Source organism: Stegostoma tigrinum, chromosome 21 (assembly GCF_030684315.1).
Source record: "Stegostoma tigrinum isolate sSteTig4 chromosome 21, sSteTig4.hap1, whole genome shotgun sequence".
In the NCBI taxonomy this organism is placed as follows: domain Eukaryota; kingdom Metazoa; phylum Chordata; class Chondrichthyes; order Orectolobiformes; family Stegostomatidae; genus Stegostoma; species Stegostoma tigrinum.
The window spans coordinates 56,705,379-56,722,277 of NC_081374.1; the positions used below are offsets into that span (position 1 = coordinate 56,705,379).

The window sequence follows — 16,899 nt, forward strand, 5'->3', positions numbered from 1 at the left end:
CCTCCTCCCACCCTCCTCCTCCTCCTCCTCCTCCCACCCTCCTCCTCCTCCTCCTCCTCCCCCCCGACCATCCTTCCCTCTCACCCCCACCCTCTTCCACCCCCTCCTTTACCCCCCCCCACCCTCTTCCTCCTTCTTCCCGCCCCACCCTCTTACTTCCCGCCCCACCCCCCACCTCCTTCCCGCCGCATCCCCCCCCTTCTTCCCGCCCCACCCTCCTCCTTCCTACCCCCCAACCCCCCCTCCTTTGACCATACCCTTCCTAGTCCTTCCCCTCCACCCTTCCTACTACTCCTCGTTTCCCCCACCCTCCTGCTCCTCCTCCTATTCCCCCCACCCTCCGCCACCCTCTCCTCCTCACAGCCACTTGCCCCTTCCGTCCTCACCCGCGCACAGCCACTTGCCCCCTTCCGTCCTCACCCGCGCACAGCCACTTGCCCCTGCAGTACTTAGCAACTGACAGCGACTTGCCTCCTCTGTCATTACCCGTCCCCAGCCTCTTGCCACTGCAGTCCTGACCCCCTCAAAGCCTCTTGCCCCTGCAGTCTTCACCCGTCCACGGCGACTTGCCCTTTCCGTCCTGACTCGCTCACGGCTATTTGACACCGCAGCCCTGTCCCGCTCAAAGCACTGGCCCCCGCAGCCCTGTCCCACTGTCTGCTATTTGCCCCCGCACCCCTGACCCACTGACAGCGATTTGCCCCCGCAGCCCTGTCCCGCTCACGGGGACCGGCCCCCGCAGCCCTGTCCCGCTCACGGGACCGGCCCCCGCAGCCCTGTCCCGCTCACGGGGACCAGCTCCCCCACACCCCTAACCCGCGGACAGCTGTTTGCCACCACAGCCCTGAACCGCTCACAGGGTCTTGCCCCCGCACCCAGACCCCCTGACCCGCTGACAGGGACTGTCCCCCGCAGCCCTGTCCCGCTGACAGCTATTTGACACCGCAGCCCTGTCCCGTTCAAAGGCACTGGCCCCCGCAGCCCTGTCCCGCTGACAGCTATTTGACACCGCAGCCCTGTCCCGTTCAAAGGCACTGGCCCCCGCAGCCCTGTCCCGCTGACAGCTATTTGCCCCCGCAGCCCTGTCCCGCTCACAGGGACTGGCCCCCGCAGCCTGGACCTGCTCAGAGGGAGGGTCCCCCGCAGCCCTGACCCGCTCACGGGGACCGGCCACCGCAGCCCTGACCCGCTCACGGGGATTTGCCACCGCAGCCCTGACCCGCTCACAGGGATTTGCCACCGCAGCCCTGACCCGCTCACAGGGACTGTCCCCCGCAGCCCTGACCCGCTCACAGGGACTGTCCCCCGCAGCCCTGACCCGCTCACAGGGACTGTCCCCCGCGCAGCCCTGTCGCGCTCACGGGGACCGGCTCCCCCGCACCCCTGACCCGCGGACAGCTATTTGACACCGCAGGCCCTGACCCGCTCACAGCTATTTGACACCGCAGCCCTGTCCCGCTCACAGGGAGGGTCCCCCGCAGCCTGGACCTGCTCACAGGGAGGGTCCCCCGCAGCCCTGACCCGCTCACGGGGACCGGCCCCCGCAGCCCTGACCCGCTCACGGGGACCGGCCCCCGCAGCCCTGACCCGCTCACGGGGACCGGCCCCCGCAGCCCTGACCCGCTCACGGGGACCGGCCCCCGCAGCCCTGTCCTGTTCACGGGGACCGGCTCCCCCGCACCCCTGACCCGCGGACAGCTATTTGCCACCGCAGACCTGAACCGCTCACAGGGTCTTGCCCCCGCACCCGGACCCCCTGACCCGCTGACAGGGACTGTCGCCCGCAGCCCTGTCCGGCTGACAGGTATTTGACACCGCAGCCCTGACCCGCTCAAAGGCACTGCCCCCCGCAGCCCTGACCCCCTGACAGCTAATTGCCACCACACCCCTGACCCGCTCACAGGGACTGTCCCCCACACCCCTGACCCGCTCACAAGGACTGTCCCCCGCAGCCCTGACCCGCTCACAGGGAGTGTCCCCCCGCTGCCCTGACCCGGTCACGGGGACTGTCCCGCGCAGCCCTGTCGCGCTCACTGGGACCGGCTCCCCCGCACCCCTGACCCGCGGTCAGCTATTTGCCACCGCAGCCCTGAACCGCTCACAGGGTCTTGCCCCCGCACCCGGACCCCCTGACCCGCTGACAGGGACTGTCCCCTGCAGCCCTGTCCCGCTGACAGCTATTTGCCACCGCAGCCCTGAACCGCTCACAGGGTCTTGCCCCCGCACCCGGACCCCCTGACCCGCTGACAGGGACTGTCCCCCCGCAGCCCTGTCCCGCTGACAGAAATTTGACACCGCAGCCCTGTCCCGCTCGCGGGGACCGGCCCCCGCAGCCCTGTCCCGCTCGCGGGGACCGGCCCCCGCAGCCCTGTCCCGCTCACGGGGACCCTCCCCCCGCAGCCCTGACCCGCTCACGGGGACCCTCCCCCGCAGCCCTGTCCCGCTCACGGCTAACTGCCCCCGCAGCCCTGACCCGCTCACGGGAACCCTCCCCCGCAGCCCTGTCCCGCTCACGGGGACCCTCCCCCGCAGCCCTGTCCCGCTCACGGGGACCCTCCCCCCCCCGCAGCCCTGTCCCGCTCACGGGGACCGGCCCCCGCAGCCCTCACCCGCTCACGGGGACCCTTCCCCGCAGCTCTGACCCGCTCACGGCTAACTGCCCCCGCAGCCCTGTCCCGCTCACGGGGACCGGCCCCCACAGCCCTGACCCGCTCACGGGAACCCTCCCCCGCAGCCCTGACCCGCACACGGGGACCCTCCCGGCGACTTGCCCCTCCTTCCTGATCTGCTCTCAGGCACTTGTCCCCTCTGTCGTAACCCGCTCACAACGACTTGTCCCCTCTGTCCTGTCCCGCTCACAGCGTCTTGCCTCCCATCCCTCTTGCACAGGTCACCCCTTGCTCAGAAACGGTCCCAATTATCCATGAGCCGGAAAGCCTGCCCCCTGTGCCAGCTCCTTAACCATGCATTCATCTCACCTATCTTTCTATGACAACTCTCTAACATGTGGCACTCGTGGCAACCCATAAATTTATTACCCTCTGGGTCCTGCCTTTCAGCCTGTTTGCTAACTCCTTGTCCATAGTCCGCAGGATGTCTTCCCTCTTTCTGCCCATGTCATTGGTACCAACGTGCACGGTGGCCTTTGGCTGCTCACCCTCCACCTTAAGAATTTGTTGCAACCACTCAGAGATGTCCTTGACCTTGGCACCAGGGAAGCAACACACAGCCCTGGTGTCTCAAATGTGGCGACAGAATCTATGCCCCCAATGAATGAGTCTCCAACCACGCTCGCTCACTTGGATTTACCTGACCCTGTCCCACAGCAGGGTGGTTTGTACCATGGACCTGGCTACTGCTGGTTCTATAACTGACCCAGTTTAGTTTTAGATCAGTGTTAACCTTGGTTTAGTGGATAGCCGAGCACCTCAGTAGTCTACAATACAGGAGAAATACATTCTTAAGCTCACGGATTCTGTGACAGTCAAGGACAAGCACTGAATTGTTCTAACCTGATTTCCAACACCTGGCCCGTAGCCTTGCATGGCTTGCATAGCACTTGCACATTTTAAAAAAAAATAAATCTAAGGATGAAGTGAGCGTAAGGACATGGAATTTTTTTGATATGGTCATATTCTCTCTTGTTGGAGCTGATTGCTGCTTCGCACTTCTATGGTGCAAATGTTACTTATCCTTTATCAGGCCAAGCCTGATCGTTGTCGAAGTCTCACTGTATTTTCTCATCGTTGACTTCACTGTTGGGTCTAACCAACATTTTGTACATACCCTGCCTATTCTGAAACTCTATCACTTAATATTAAGTCTACTAAAGACAAGTATCCAATGTGCCTTCCAAACCACTTCAACGACCTGGTCCATTACATTGGGGGATCAACAGGCATCCACATCAAGATCCTGAGATCCCTCTGATCATTGGTGCTTGTGAAGTCCCCATGATTCATCATGGGCTCCAAAATCTGTTTGTGCTGTGTCACCTAATCCTTATCCCGTTTGTCCTGACATGAAATAATGTTCTCAAACGCTTCTCAAAAATGCTTCCCAATCCTACTTTTTGTAATCATGATACAAGTGAGCATAAAACTTGGAACACGACAGCAACAGGAATGTGCCCTTTGGCCCACCGTGCTGGGCCAAACATGACAACAAATGAAATAATCCTTTCTGCCTGTCCTTGATCCATAGTCCTCCATTCCTTGCATATTCGTGCACTTAACTGAAAGACCCTTTTAAATGCTTTCATCGTATTTGCATCCACTGCCACCCCGGGCAATGTATTCCACACTTTTAACATGCTCAGTGTGAAATATTTGCCCCTCACATCTCTTTTGAACTTGCCCCCCTCTCAGCTTAAATGCATGCCCCCTAATAGTGGACACTTCAACTCCGGGGGAGAAATTTTCTGACCGTTAGCTGTATTTATGTATGTCCTAATTTTATAGACTTCTATCAAGCCTGCCCTCAGCTTCTCCTGCCCCAGAGAAAACGAAGAGTTTTTCCAGCTCCTCCTCCTCGTTCATACCCTCTATTCCAGTCAGCATGCTGGTAAATCTCTTCTGCACCCTGCCCAAAGCCTGCACATCCTTAGTGTAATGTGGCGGCCAGAATTGAATGCAATACTCTGTGTGGTCTCAACAAAGTCTTGCAAAGCTGCAATGTGACATCCTGACTCTTGCACTGAGTTCCCCTATGAATAAAGGCAAGCATGCGATATGCCTTCTTGACCACCCTGTCTACTTGTGTGGCGACTGTCAGGGAGTTACGATCGAGGACCCCAAGATCCCTCTGGACTTCACTGCAGTTTGGGGTCCTGCCATTAACTGTGTATCCCTTTCCTTCACACTTGTTCTCCTAAAATGCAACACCTCATGCCTGCCCAGATTAAATTCCATCGGCCATTTCTCCGCTCGAGTTTGCAATTGGTCTGTATCTTGCTGTGTCCTTTGACAACCTTCCATGCTGTCCACAAGTCCATTGGTCCTTATATCATCTGCAAACTTACTCATCCCCCGTCTACATTTGCCACCAAGACATTTACATATATCACAAACAGCAGAAGCCACATCGATGCGGAACACCACTCGTCACTGAGCTGCAGCCAGAAAAACAGCTTTCCACCACTGAGACGGCAAGAACTGTAGATGCTGGAATCAGAGTGAACCAAGTGTGGAGCTGGAGGAACGCAGCAGGTCAGGCAGCATCAGAGGAACAGGAAAGCTGACATTGTTGATGCTGCCTGGCCTGCTGTGTTCCTCCAGCCCTACACTGTGTTATCTTTGTTAGCCTTCCACCGCTCCCGTCTGCCTTATATGGGCAGGCCAAGTCACCATGGATCTCATGGATCCTAATCTTCTGGATGAGCATACCATGAGGAACCTTGTTAAAAACGTTCGTAAAATCCATGTATATGTTATCAACTGTTCTACCTGAATTGATCACCCTTGTCACCTCCTTGAAAACTTCAACTGACTTGGTAAGACATAACCTGCACCGCATAATGCCATGCTGGCTGTCCCTTATTAGCCCATACTTTTGAGACATGAGACACTCACCAGTCTGTAGTTTCCTGGAAAGTCCCTGTTTTCCTGCTTGAACAGAGGAACGACTTTGTCCACTCACCAGTCTCCGCAACCCCTCCAGTGCCTGGCAAGGATATCAGATCCTATTGAAAGTAGTGTGTTGATGCATTTGTGTCATGATTGTGTTTTGTTTGAGCCCTTACATTCAAAGCAGTGTAAGAATGTCTTTGTGCAGCAGGCGAGGTGTGATGAGACTGAGCCTTCATACAATTGCAAGATGTTGAAAATTTGCCATTATTTATGAAAACAGTGATAAATTTCCATGATCAACATTTCTGTTACACTGCAATGATTATCCCATGGCGTGTAAAATCAGAAAGATACGATAAAATGAGACTGGGTCATTTGCAGGGAGAATGTTTGCCTTTCATGTCTATAGAAGTAGTGAAATATTTCCATGAATCTAAGAGTCACTTTTCCGTTCATTGAAGGACACAATCATCGCCTTGGAAGCTTCATCACGATACTACTTTGATTCTTCTTCCCTCTTCAGAAATGCAATGTGCAAATTCAATTCCATGGTTTTGGAAGTCCCATTGAGAACACGATTCATTTGTGCCGGCATAATGCTCTGACCGAGAAAGAATTGAAGGTGAGTTTGTAGTTTAGAAGATCGCAGCAATTTATGCATCAACTTTTTCATCGATAACGTTCCATTGCTTTCAAACTGCATTTTCCACTCTGCGAGATAATAACTGTCAGAACAAGCAACGGCATCGGTAGATGGTCTATGGGGAATGCAATGTTACAAAACCCGATCCATTCAACAACATATTTCAGATATGTCAACAAATTAAATATTCCAGCACAGGATAAAACAAGGAAGATGAGAGTGAGGAGGCAATAGTTCTGATGACAAAAGAACAGAAATTTACCTTTATCCATTCGAGCAAAAAAGCAGGCACACAAATAAATAATCATCTAACAATGCACGTGTGCAACGGAGGCTATCGGGGGACTAAAAATGCCAATTTGTTGTCATGCGTATTGCTGAAAGGGTGAGTGAAACAGATTCTGTGGTAAATTTGAAGAAATACGGATAATGCATCTCAGGATGTTGGAGAAAGAACATTTATGGACTGAGGCAAATCGTATTGCCCTTTTCAGGAGTTAATAGGTTCATAATGAATTGAAAGACTTCCTTCTGTGCTGAAAGCTTTAGTTTAGTTGCAGCTGGATGACAATTTCTGTTCCTGGTAGTATTTAGCAAACTGTTAAAAAGTGAATGTCACTGCACAGAATTCCAAACATAACTCCAATCAGTACAGAAAATGTCCAAGGGGTGTGATGAGTTGTATCCTCTCATGTTGAAGAACGCAGCTGCAGATACAATGGAGGCACTGATGATAATCTTCCAAGAATCCTTAGATTGTGGAAAATTCTCAGAGGGTTGAAAGATTGTGAACATAACACCATTGTTCCAAAGATAGTTGGACAAAATAGTAAGCAAGTATTGCCAATTTAGGTCAACCTGGGTAGATGTTCATGCCGGCAATGAAAGATGAAATAACAGGGTACTGAGTGTGCTTTCACATCCTACAGAGTTAACATCTTTTCATAAAGGGGAAATAATACTTGACAAACTTGCTACAGTGCTTTGAGAAGGAAACAAACATTACTGACGAAGGACCACCAGTTGATGTAGTACATTGAGATTTCAACAAAGCATTTGATAAGGTACAGCTCATCAGGTGTCTCAAAAGAAAAGAGCCCGTGTGTTCAAGGGTAGTATGTTCGGATGGACGGAGGACTGCATCGTAAATAGAAGTCGAGTCGTAGCAGCAGGATGGTAACTTACAAGTCATGTACAGCCACAGAGCGAGTGCTGCGGAGGCCGGACACCTCATGTTGACTGGGTTGATTTCGGAAATGGCGGAGGGGATTGCTATGCTTAGGAAAGTTGGGCTACATTCATTGGAGTTTATAAGATTGAAAAAAATCTTATGTTTTCGCCATTTAAGATTGTTAAGAGGCTTGATAGTGTATATCCGTAGAGATTACTCCCATTTGTGAAAGATTTTACGACCAGAGGCCACATTTTCAAATTGGTTGCCTATTAATTCAGGGAAGAATTACTTCTTTCAGGTTGTAGCAATTTATTGAACACTTCAACCAAGAGTTCAGGCAGACCCTCTAATAAGAGACACCTCCTCTGTATTAATTCTCTAGATTTGACAGAAGATCGGCCCTGTGAGAGGGTCAGTACTGAGGTATTGAAGCTTTGTCAGAAGGCGAATAATGAGTGCGGGCACTGAAGAAGTGCCTCATTGACAGGGGTTCAGTCCTGACCCCTGTGAGAGTTCATCATTGTCAGATGGTCAATACTGAGACAATGCTTCCTTGTAAAAGGATCATCACTAAAGATCTGCCACACATTTTTAGTGTCAGTATTGAGGAAATGCAGCAATATGAGAGGGTCCGAACTGTGGGAGTGCATTATTGTCAGAAGGTCAAGACTGAGGCAGCACCTCATTCTAAGGTGAGGCAATGCCATACAAATAGAAGGTCAGTCCTGAGATATTGCTACTGTGAGAGGGTCAGAAATAAAGGTGCCTCCTTGTCAGATGGTCAGAACTGAGGGATTGAAGCATTGTCAGAGCTTCAATACTGAGGCCTTGCTTCGTTGTCAAAGGGTCAAATCTGTGGGAGTGCGATATTATCAGAGGATCAATGCTGAGGCAGTGCCTCAAAATAATGGTGTGTTTTTGATGACAGCGTGCATCGAAGTGGTTCTTTTGTGATTCTATCAAGTGCAGTTAAAGGAATGCTTGCCAATTTTCTGAAAGATGAACATTTATTGAGGAAATAAAAGATGGAGAAAGAGTAATTAAAAAGAATAACAAGTAGAGAGTAAAAAAGAATAAGCCTCATGTTCTTGTGGCCGTGAGGGACCCCTCGATCAATGGCTGGCCTGGAGGCTGAGGTTGTTCCTGGCACCGTTCGCGGTCTCATTCCGAGATGACGTCCAGTGCCGAGGAACAAAATGCTCCCTCTGCTCCGGTGTAACAAACGACTTGGCAAAGAAAAAAACCAGTTACAGAAATAAAATTAACTGTAAAACAGGAATGCTGACAGGACTCATTCAAAGTCAACCATTTCTCAAATATCAAGAAATGTTACCCTTCAGCCCATCCTATTCATGGGGTTGGAACTGCTAGTACCACACGAATGCAGCATCACGACTGAGGCAATGCAGCACTGTGCGAGGGTCAGGATTAAGGGTCAGTTTTGAGGCAGTGCCTTGATGTTATGGAGTCAGAACATTATTGCCACATGTTCAATACAGACAGTGTGTTGACCCTCTGTCAATGCTTCAATGCCTCAGTGCCCACCCTCTGATAATGAATCACTCCAACAGTTCTGACCCTATCTTGCAAGACCTCAGTATGACCTTTCTGACCCTATTACAGTGGGCCACTGCTGCAGTATTGACCATCTGACAATGATGCAATCCCTCAGTTCTGACCCTCTAACAGTTGTGCAACACCTCAGTCCGCACCCTTTCATCATTCGGCACTTGCTCAATTATGAGCCCTTTGTGAGTTAGTTGTGAGGCAAGACTTCATTGCTGCAGTGTCAGTGCTGAGAGCGGCCTTTTTATTAGCTCATCAGTACCTAAGGTACTGGCTAATTGTCAGCAGGTCAGTTCTGAGGCAGCGTCTCTTTGCCCGAACCCTGACTCTAAACCCAGCCTCAGCCCTAAACCCATACAAACGCTCGCCTCAGGCTAACCCTCACCTCAGCATTAACCCTAACCCTAACCCTAACCCTATCCTCAGCGTAAACCTTCCCTGCCCTCAGCCCTAATGCTGATCCTCAGGCCGAACATCTAGTCTCAGCCCTAAAGTGAGCCTCAGTCCTACCACTAGCTGTGGCCTCAGCCCTAAAATGAACCGTAACACACAGCCCCAATTAACGCTTAGCCTCAACCCCAACCCTCGCCTAAGCTCCAAGTCTAACCTCAGCCCTAACCTAACCCCCAATACTTGCCTGCCAGAGAGTTAGTACTGATGAAGTGCTTTAGTTTCAGAGATTTAGTCCTGAGAATGCGCTTCGTTTTCAGAGTGACCATCTGAAACAGCGTCTCATTGAAATGGGGTCAGAATTGCTGGAATGCTACATGGAATGGTGACAGATTGTAGGACTGTCGGTGGGTCAGATCTGAGGTAGTGCATCAACGGTGGATGGTCAGTCTTGAGGGAGTTCAGAGGATCAACGAAGAGGGAATGCCTCAATGCAGTGGCGACAGAACTGAGAGAGGGCCACAGGATTAGAGATATGCCACATGATTGGAGATGGTAGGAAGTGCCTCATTGTCAGCAGGTCCGTTTTGTGGCCGGTCGCCATAGCTGCAGAGTCAGTTCTGAGGCAGTGCGTCTTTGTCAGAGGGTCTGTACTGAAGCAGTGCCTCATTATTCGAGAGGGTTTGGTGTGAGGCAGTATCTGATTGGTGCAAGGTCAGCCCTAAGGGAGTGCCTCTTTGTCAGAGGGTCAGTACTGAGTTAGCGACTCATTGTGAGGAGTTCAGAATTGAGGGACTGCCACGTGATGAGAGGGTCAAAACGGAGGTAGTGTGGCTGTATCTGACAGTCCGAAGGGAGTGCCATTGTTAGAAGGTCAGTTCTGAGAAACTACCTCCGTGTAATGGCATCAGCATTGAAGCTAACCACGTGACGAGCCGATAAAAACTAAGTTATTGCAGGAGCATCAGAGGGCCAGATCTGTAGGAGTGCATTATTTTCAGAGGTGAATACTGAGGCACAGCCTCAGTGTAAGGGGGTCAAAATTAAGGGAGTGCCACACAATTACAGGGCAGTACGGAAGTATTACAGCACTGTGTGCGGCGCAGAATCGATGGAGTGCATCATTGTTATCCAGCCACAAGTGAGGCAGCGCCTCATTGTAATGGATCAGAATAGGGTCAGTACTGAGAGTCAGTACAGAGGTAGTGCAGAACTGTGGAGGTGTCAGAACTGAGGGAGAGCACCATTGTCAGCTGGTCAAAAGTGCCCCATTGTCGTAAGATCAGAACTGAGGGTGTGCCGCACGATGAGAGGGTCAATATAGAGGAAGTGACTCTTTGTCAGTGTTAATACTGAAGTATGACCTCATCTTGAGGGGATCAGGCTTCAGAGAATGCACTGTTGTCAGAGGGTCGGCACTGCAGCAGGGCTATGTTGTAAGGGGGTCAGAATTGAAGGAGTGCCACCCATTTTAGAAGGTCAGAACAGAGGTAATCCAGCACTGTCAGAGGTAAGTCCTGATGGAGTGCCTCATTGTCATTGGATCAGTTTTCAGGCAGTACCTCTTTGGCAGAGCGTCAGTACTGACGCAGTGCCTGATTGTAATGGGATCAGAATTCAAGGAGTGCCACTGCCTCACTGAGGTACTGCAGCTCTATCAGAGGGTCAGTGGCCTATTGTCAGAGGGTCTGTTTGAGCCAGTGCCTACTTGGCAGAGTGTCAGCAATTAGGGAGTTTGCCTTTATCAGAGGGTCAGCACTAGAGAGTGCATTTGTAGCAGCGTGTCAATAGTCAGCCTTGTCCGCCCAAGTCCAACACCAGCACCTCCACATCATCCGCCCACCCTGAGGACTGACCCTCCACCAATGATCTACTGCCTCACACTGGACTGACCAACAATGAGACACTGTCCCTCCAGACCCCCTGACAAAGAAGCAGTGCCTCAGGACTGACTGTCAGGCAAGGAAGGCTCTCTGTCAGTACTGACCCTCTCACAAGGAGACACTGCCTCAGATCATGACCCTCTGACAATAATGCACGCCCACAGTTCAGATTCTATGACGCTGTTGCAGTACCTCAGTACTGAGTCTCTGTTAGTGTGGCACTGCTTCAATTCTGACCCTTCTATAATGAGACACTGCCTCAGTATCGACAGTCTGACAATAGTTCACTCCCACTATTCTGATGCTCTGACAGTGCTGCTATACCTCAGTACTCACTAATTAACAATGAGGGTTAGCGTGAGAGGGTGGCGAGGGTTAGGGTTTGGGTTAGGACCAAGGCTAGGGGTTAGGTGTGAGGATTGGACGAGGTTTTGGATGAGGGTAGAGTTAGGGTGAGGGATGAGACTTGTGTTAGGGTGACTAATGAGGTTAAGTTTGGAGTTCGGGGTAGGGCTCGGGAGAGGTTTTGGGTTAAGGCTGAGGTTAGGCTTCGGGCTGAGTCTATGGTTAGGGTTAGAGCTCAGACCACATTTAGGTTTTGGGGCTGAGGCTTCTGCTTAGGTTGAGGGTGAGTGTTAGGCCTGAGGCTAGGCTTAGGCCTGAAGCCGCGGATAGGTTTGGGGTTGGACTGATTAGACCCACTCTGACCCATTACAATGAGGTACTACCACAGAACTGACTCTCTGTCGATAAAGAACATGAGATGCTGTCAGCTTGTCCAATCAGAGGTCCAATATTAAGGAAATAGTGCACTGTTGGAGGGTTGATAAATATAATATAATATAAAGGGAGTGCTGCACTGTCAGAGGGTTAATGACGTGGGAGTGCTGAAACAGCGCAGAATCAGACCTGAGAGAGTGCTGCACGTTCAGAGAGTTAGTACTGAGGGAGTGCTATAATGTCAGAGGATTGATATCAAGAGGCACCGCCGAAGGATCAGTAGCGCAGTACTGTCCGAAGGCCAATATTGAGAGAGTTCTGCTGCGTCGGTGGGGGTCGATATTACAGAATTGCGACACTATCAGTGTATGGATGTCAGACGGTCAGTTCTGAGGGAGGGCTACGCTGTTGGAGGGTCAATATTGAGTGTGTGCGCGACACTCAGATGATCACTTTGTTGGAGTTCTGCACTGTAACGGAGTGCCACACCGGCAGCGGGTTAATATTAAGGGAGTGCTGCACTGTCAGAGGGTTAAAGATGAGGGAGGGCTTCTCTTTGTGGGGGTGGGTATGAAAGAGAACCTCCCGTTCGGGGATCAATATTAATGTTGTAGAGTCAGTAGAGAGGCAGTGCTGCACTGTGGAGGGTCAATAAGAAGCATGTAGCTCCACTGGCAAGGTGCCAGTGATGACAGAATGCTGCACTGCCAGAGGATCAGCAATGAGGGAAAACTGTATTGTCAGAGTGTCTTCGTCAAGAAAGTGCCACTCTGTCGGAAGGCCAATATTAAGGGAGTGCTGCACTGTCACAGGATCAATATTAGGGGTGTGCTGCACTAACAGAGGGTCAGTGTTGATTGAATGCTTGACTGTTGCAGAGCCAGGACTGAGGGAATCCTGCATCGTTCCGGTGTCATCATTGAGGGAGTGCTGCACTGTTAAGGGCCGATAGTAAGGGAGTGTGACACTGTCAAAGGTGGGCTACAGTATCAGAGGGTGAGTAATGAGGGAATGCTGCGCTGTCGGAGGGTCAGCACTGAGGTGGGCTGTACTGTCAGATCGTCAATGTAAATAATAATGTCAGGGGAGTGCTGCATTGTGAGTTGGTCCATATTAAGGGAACGCTGAAACTGTCAGTGATGCTCAGGGTGTGCAACACTGTCAGAGGGAGTGATGTACTCTGAGTGTCAGCACGGAGGCTGACCTTCACTGTAATTGTGTCAGAATTAAAAGACCGGTCAGAGGATATAAACTGAGGCATTTCAGAGCCATCAGAAGGTCGAAACTGAGGTGTTTCAGATCAGTTTGAGGGTGCCTCATTTTAATGTGGTCAGACTTGAGCAAGTGCTTCATTGTCAGAGGCTCAGAACCAAGTGAATGCCTCGTTATCAGACACTGTCCTAAAGAGGGCCTTGTTGTTGGTGGCTGTGTTGTAAGGCAATTCCTCATTGCTGCAGGATCAGCCTTGAGAGTGTGCCAGTCTGGAAGGAGTGCCTAAAAACTGAGAGTGCGCTACACAATTCGAGATTCAGCGCTGAGTAAGTGCCTCATTGTCACAGAGTTGGTTCTGAGGCAGGGTCACATTGCCTTAGGGTCAATTCTGAGGGTGTATGAGGAGCAGACTGTAAATACTGAGTCAGTAGCTCAGTGCATTGGATTCAGAGTTGATGGAGTACAAGATGATTAGAAGTTCAGTCCTGAAGTATTGCAGCTCTGTCAGAGGATCAGAACTGAGGGGGCAGTGCTTTACTGTCAGCGGATCAGTTCTGAGGCAGTACCTCATTGCTGGAGGGTCAGATGTGGACGAGTGTCACATTGTCAGAAGGCCAGTTCTGAATAAGTGACTTTTTGTCAGAAGGCCAATACTCAGTCAGTGGCTCATTTTGAGCAGATCAGAATTGAGGGTTTGCAACACTTGTCGAGATTCAGTCTGGAGACATTACTGCTACACGCCTGAATTGAGGGAGTGCTGCAAGATTGGAGGGTGAAAATAAACCCGAAAACAGTGACCCCTTTGAATAACCTGTAAAACACAGGGATGACTGTAAATAATCCCTAAAACGCAGAGGCCTTTGTAGGAGTGCCTCAGTGTAATGTTTTCAGAATTGAGGGAGTGCCATGTGATTACAGATTCACTGCTGATGGAGTAGCTCATTGTCACAGGGTCAGTTCTGAGGCAGGGCTGCTTTGCTGGAGGGTCACTTCTGAGTGAGTGTATTAGTATCAGCCCCATGTTGTAGGGACTGTACTTTTCCAGGAAGACAGTTAGAATAATCTTTAATTATAAACTAATCTGAAATACTGTTTGACTTGTTCAGGTTACAATACATGCTGAGTCACCTACAGAATACGCACTTGCTCTCCCTGTCTCTCTCGGTAAGCAAAGGTAGTTTCTTTCAGACTACTCGCAGAAATAAAGTGCTGCGCTGCTGGTCAGTATTGAAGGAATGCTCCATTGTTGGAGGATCAGTACTGAGGGAGTGCTGGACTGTCACAGGGCCAAGATTATGGGTGTGCTGTGCTTTCAGAAGGTCACAAGCAAACAAGCACTGCCAGACATAAAAAACAAAAGAACTGCGGATGCTGTAAGTCGGGAACAAAAAGAAAATTGCTGGAAAATCTCAGCAGGCCTGGCAGCATCTGTGCAGGAGAAAACAGATTCAACGTTTCGAGTCCATTGACCCTTCCTCAGAACTGGGGATCTTCCTCAGAACAGTTCTGAGGAAGGGTCACTGGACCCGAAATGTTATCTCTGTTTTTGCCTCCACAGATGCTGCCAGACCTGCTGAGCTTTTCCAGCACTGCCAGACAACTGACGCTCTGATTGTGAAACACTCCCTCAGTACTGACCCTCCAACACTGCGTACTCTTTGATGACTGATTCTCTGACGGTGCATCTCTGCCACAGTATTAACCCTCCGTCATACTGGTATTCTCTCAGCAATAACACTCTGAGAATGCCATGCTCCCTTACCATTGACATTCTGGCCGTGGGACACCACTTCAAATTTAACCCTTCAGCAGTGCAGCACACACTCATCATTGCCTCTCTGATATTGCAGTGCTGCCTTCATACTGACCCTTTGACAGTGCAGGACACAGTAATATTGAACATCTTCAAGTGCCGCTCTCCCTCAGTGCTGACCCCCCTCTCATTTCTGACCCATTCAGTGTAGCATACCCTTTATTCTGAACCCCTCAGTGCAGCACTCCCTCAACGCTGACCTGCTTCAGTGCTGACCCCCTTCAGTCCTGATACCCCTCAGAACAGCACTCCCGCAGTGCTGACCCCACACTGTGCTGCACTCCCTCAGAGCTCACCCACTTATCGCTGACGACCCCCTCACTTCAGCACTCCCTGATCACCTGGTCGTGCATCACTCCCTTTCTCCGACCCCTCGGACGGTGCAGCACTACGTCAGCGCTGACCCGCCAACAAGATAATGTCAGAGAGATGTACTCCCATCACATTGACCCTCTGAGACTGGAGCATTTTCTAATGTTGGCCCTCTCACAGTGAAGCTCTCCGTTTAGTCCCTCTGACAGACCGCATGCCTTTTATTACAGGTCTTTTCACAACGCACTGCCCCGTCATCATTGATTCTCTGACAGTGTAGCCCTCTGTTAATATTGAATTTGTGACAGTGCACAACTCCATTAATATTTGCCCTCTGATAGTGCAGCCCTTCCTCAGTCCTGACTCTCTGACAATGCAGCAGTCCCCTAATTACTGTCAGAGGGTCGATACTGAGAGAATGCTGCACTGTCAGAGTCAGCTGCCCGCAGTCCTATCAGACATTCAGTATTGAAGGTATGGGAGAGGGTGAGTGTCAGTGAATTCTGCACTGCAACAGGGCCAACGGTGTTGTCCCATGGCCAGAGTGTCCATGGTAAGGAAGAACTGCAATGTCAATGTAACAGGGTCGGGACTGAGGTCAGAATTGAGACAGTACTGCAGGATTAGAGAGTCAGTGTTGTGGCTGCGGAGCACTCTGAGGTTCAGTACTGAGGGAAAGCTTCATGATCAGTGGGTCAGTTCTAAAGCTGTGCTACTTTGTCAGAGGGCCATACTAATGCAGTGCCTCATTGTAATGGGATAAGAATTGAGGGAATGTCGCACATGCATCACTAGCTCATCATTGACTGTCTAACAGTGCAGCACACTCTTAGTATTGACCTTCCAACAGTGTCGAGCAGTGTGACACATTCAGTATTAAGAGAGTACTGCACTGTCAGAGGGTCAATGATGGGAGAGTGCTGTGCTGTTGGAAGGTGTGTACTGAAAGGGAGCCGCCCTGCCAGAGGGCCTATGTTAAGGCAGTGCAGCATTGTGAGAGGGTCGATATTAAGTGCATGCTCCTGTCTCAGAGGGTCAATTTGATGGGACAACATGCCTCTGAAACTAACTTGTTGGAGTGCTGCACCGCCTGAGGGTTCGTCTGAAGGGAGTGATGCCCTGTCAGATGATGAGCTTTCCCTCATCTTTAACCGTCTGACAGTGCAGCACTCCCATAATATTAACCCGCTACCAGTGTGGCACTTGCTTACAATTGAACTTCTGACAGTGCACAAGTCCAACAAAATGATCCTCTTGAGTGTCGCACACACTCAATATTGGCCCTCCAACAGTGCAGCACTCCCTCAGGACTGACCGTCTGACATTGATACGTGGATCGTGTAGCAATCCTGTAATATTGACCCACTGACACAGCAGAACTCCCTCAATATTGTTTTTCTGACAGTATTGCACTACTGATCCTTCGGCAGTGCCCCTTGATATCAATCTTTTCACATTAGACCACTCCCTCAGCACTAACTCTCTGAATGTGCAGCACTTCTCAGGACTGATTCTGTGATATTTCAGCACTCCCACATCATTAACCCTCTGACAGTGCAGCCCTCCCTTTAGATCAACCCTCCAACAGTGCATTGTTTCCTTAATATTGGACCTCTGAT

The 16,899-nt window shown here is 50.8% G+C and overlaps 2 protein-coding genes across 18 annotated transcripts in view; both read left to right on the plus strand.

Moving 5' to 3' along the window:
• Positions 1–16,899, plus strand: part of LOC132210854 (utrophin-like) — a 247,310-nt gene that overhangs the window by 42,215 nt on the left and 188,196 nt on the right. The gene's annotated exons all lie outside the window — the stretch shown is intronic.
• The window catches only part of LOC132210855 (utrophin-like), a 34,317-nt gene continuing 23,447 nt past the window's right edge, over positions 6,030–16,899 (plus strand). For all 4 annotated transcript variants that reach the window (XM_059653538.1, XM_059653536.1, XM_059653539.1 and 1 more), the window contains exon 1: positions 6,030–6,189. The gene's annotated coding sequence lies outside the window, so the exon portion shown is untranslated. The remainder of the gene's footprint in view (positions 6,190–16,899) is intronic.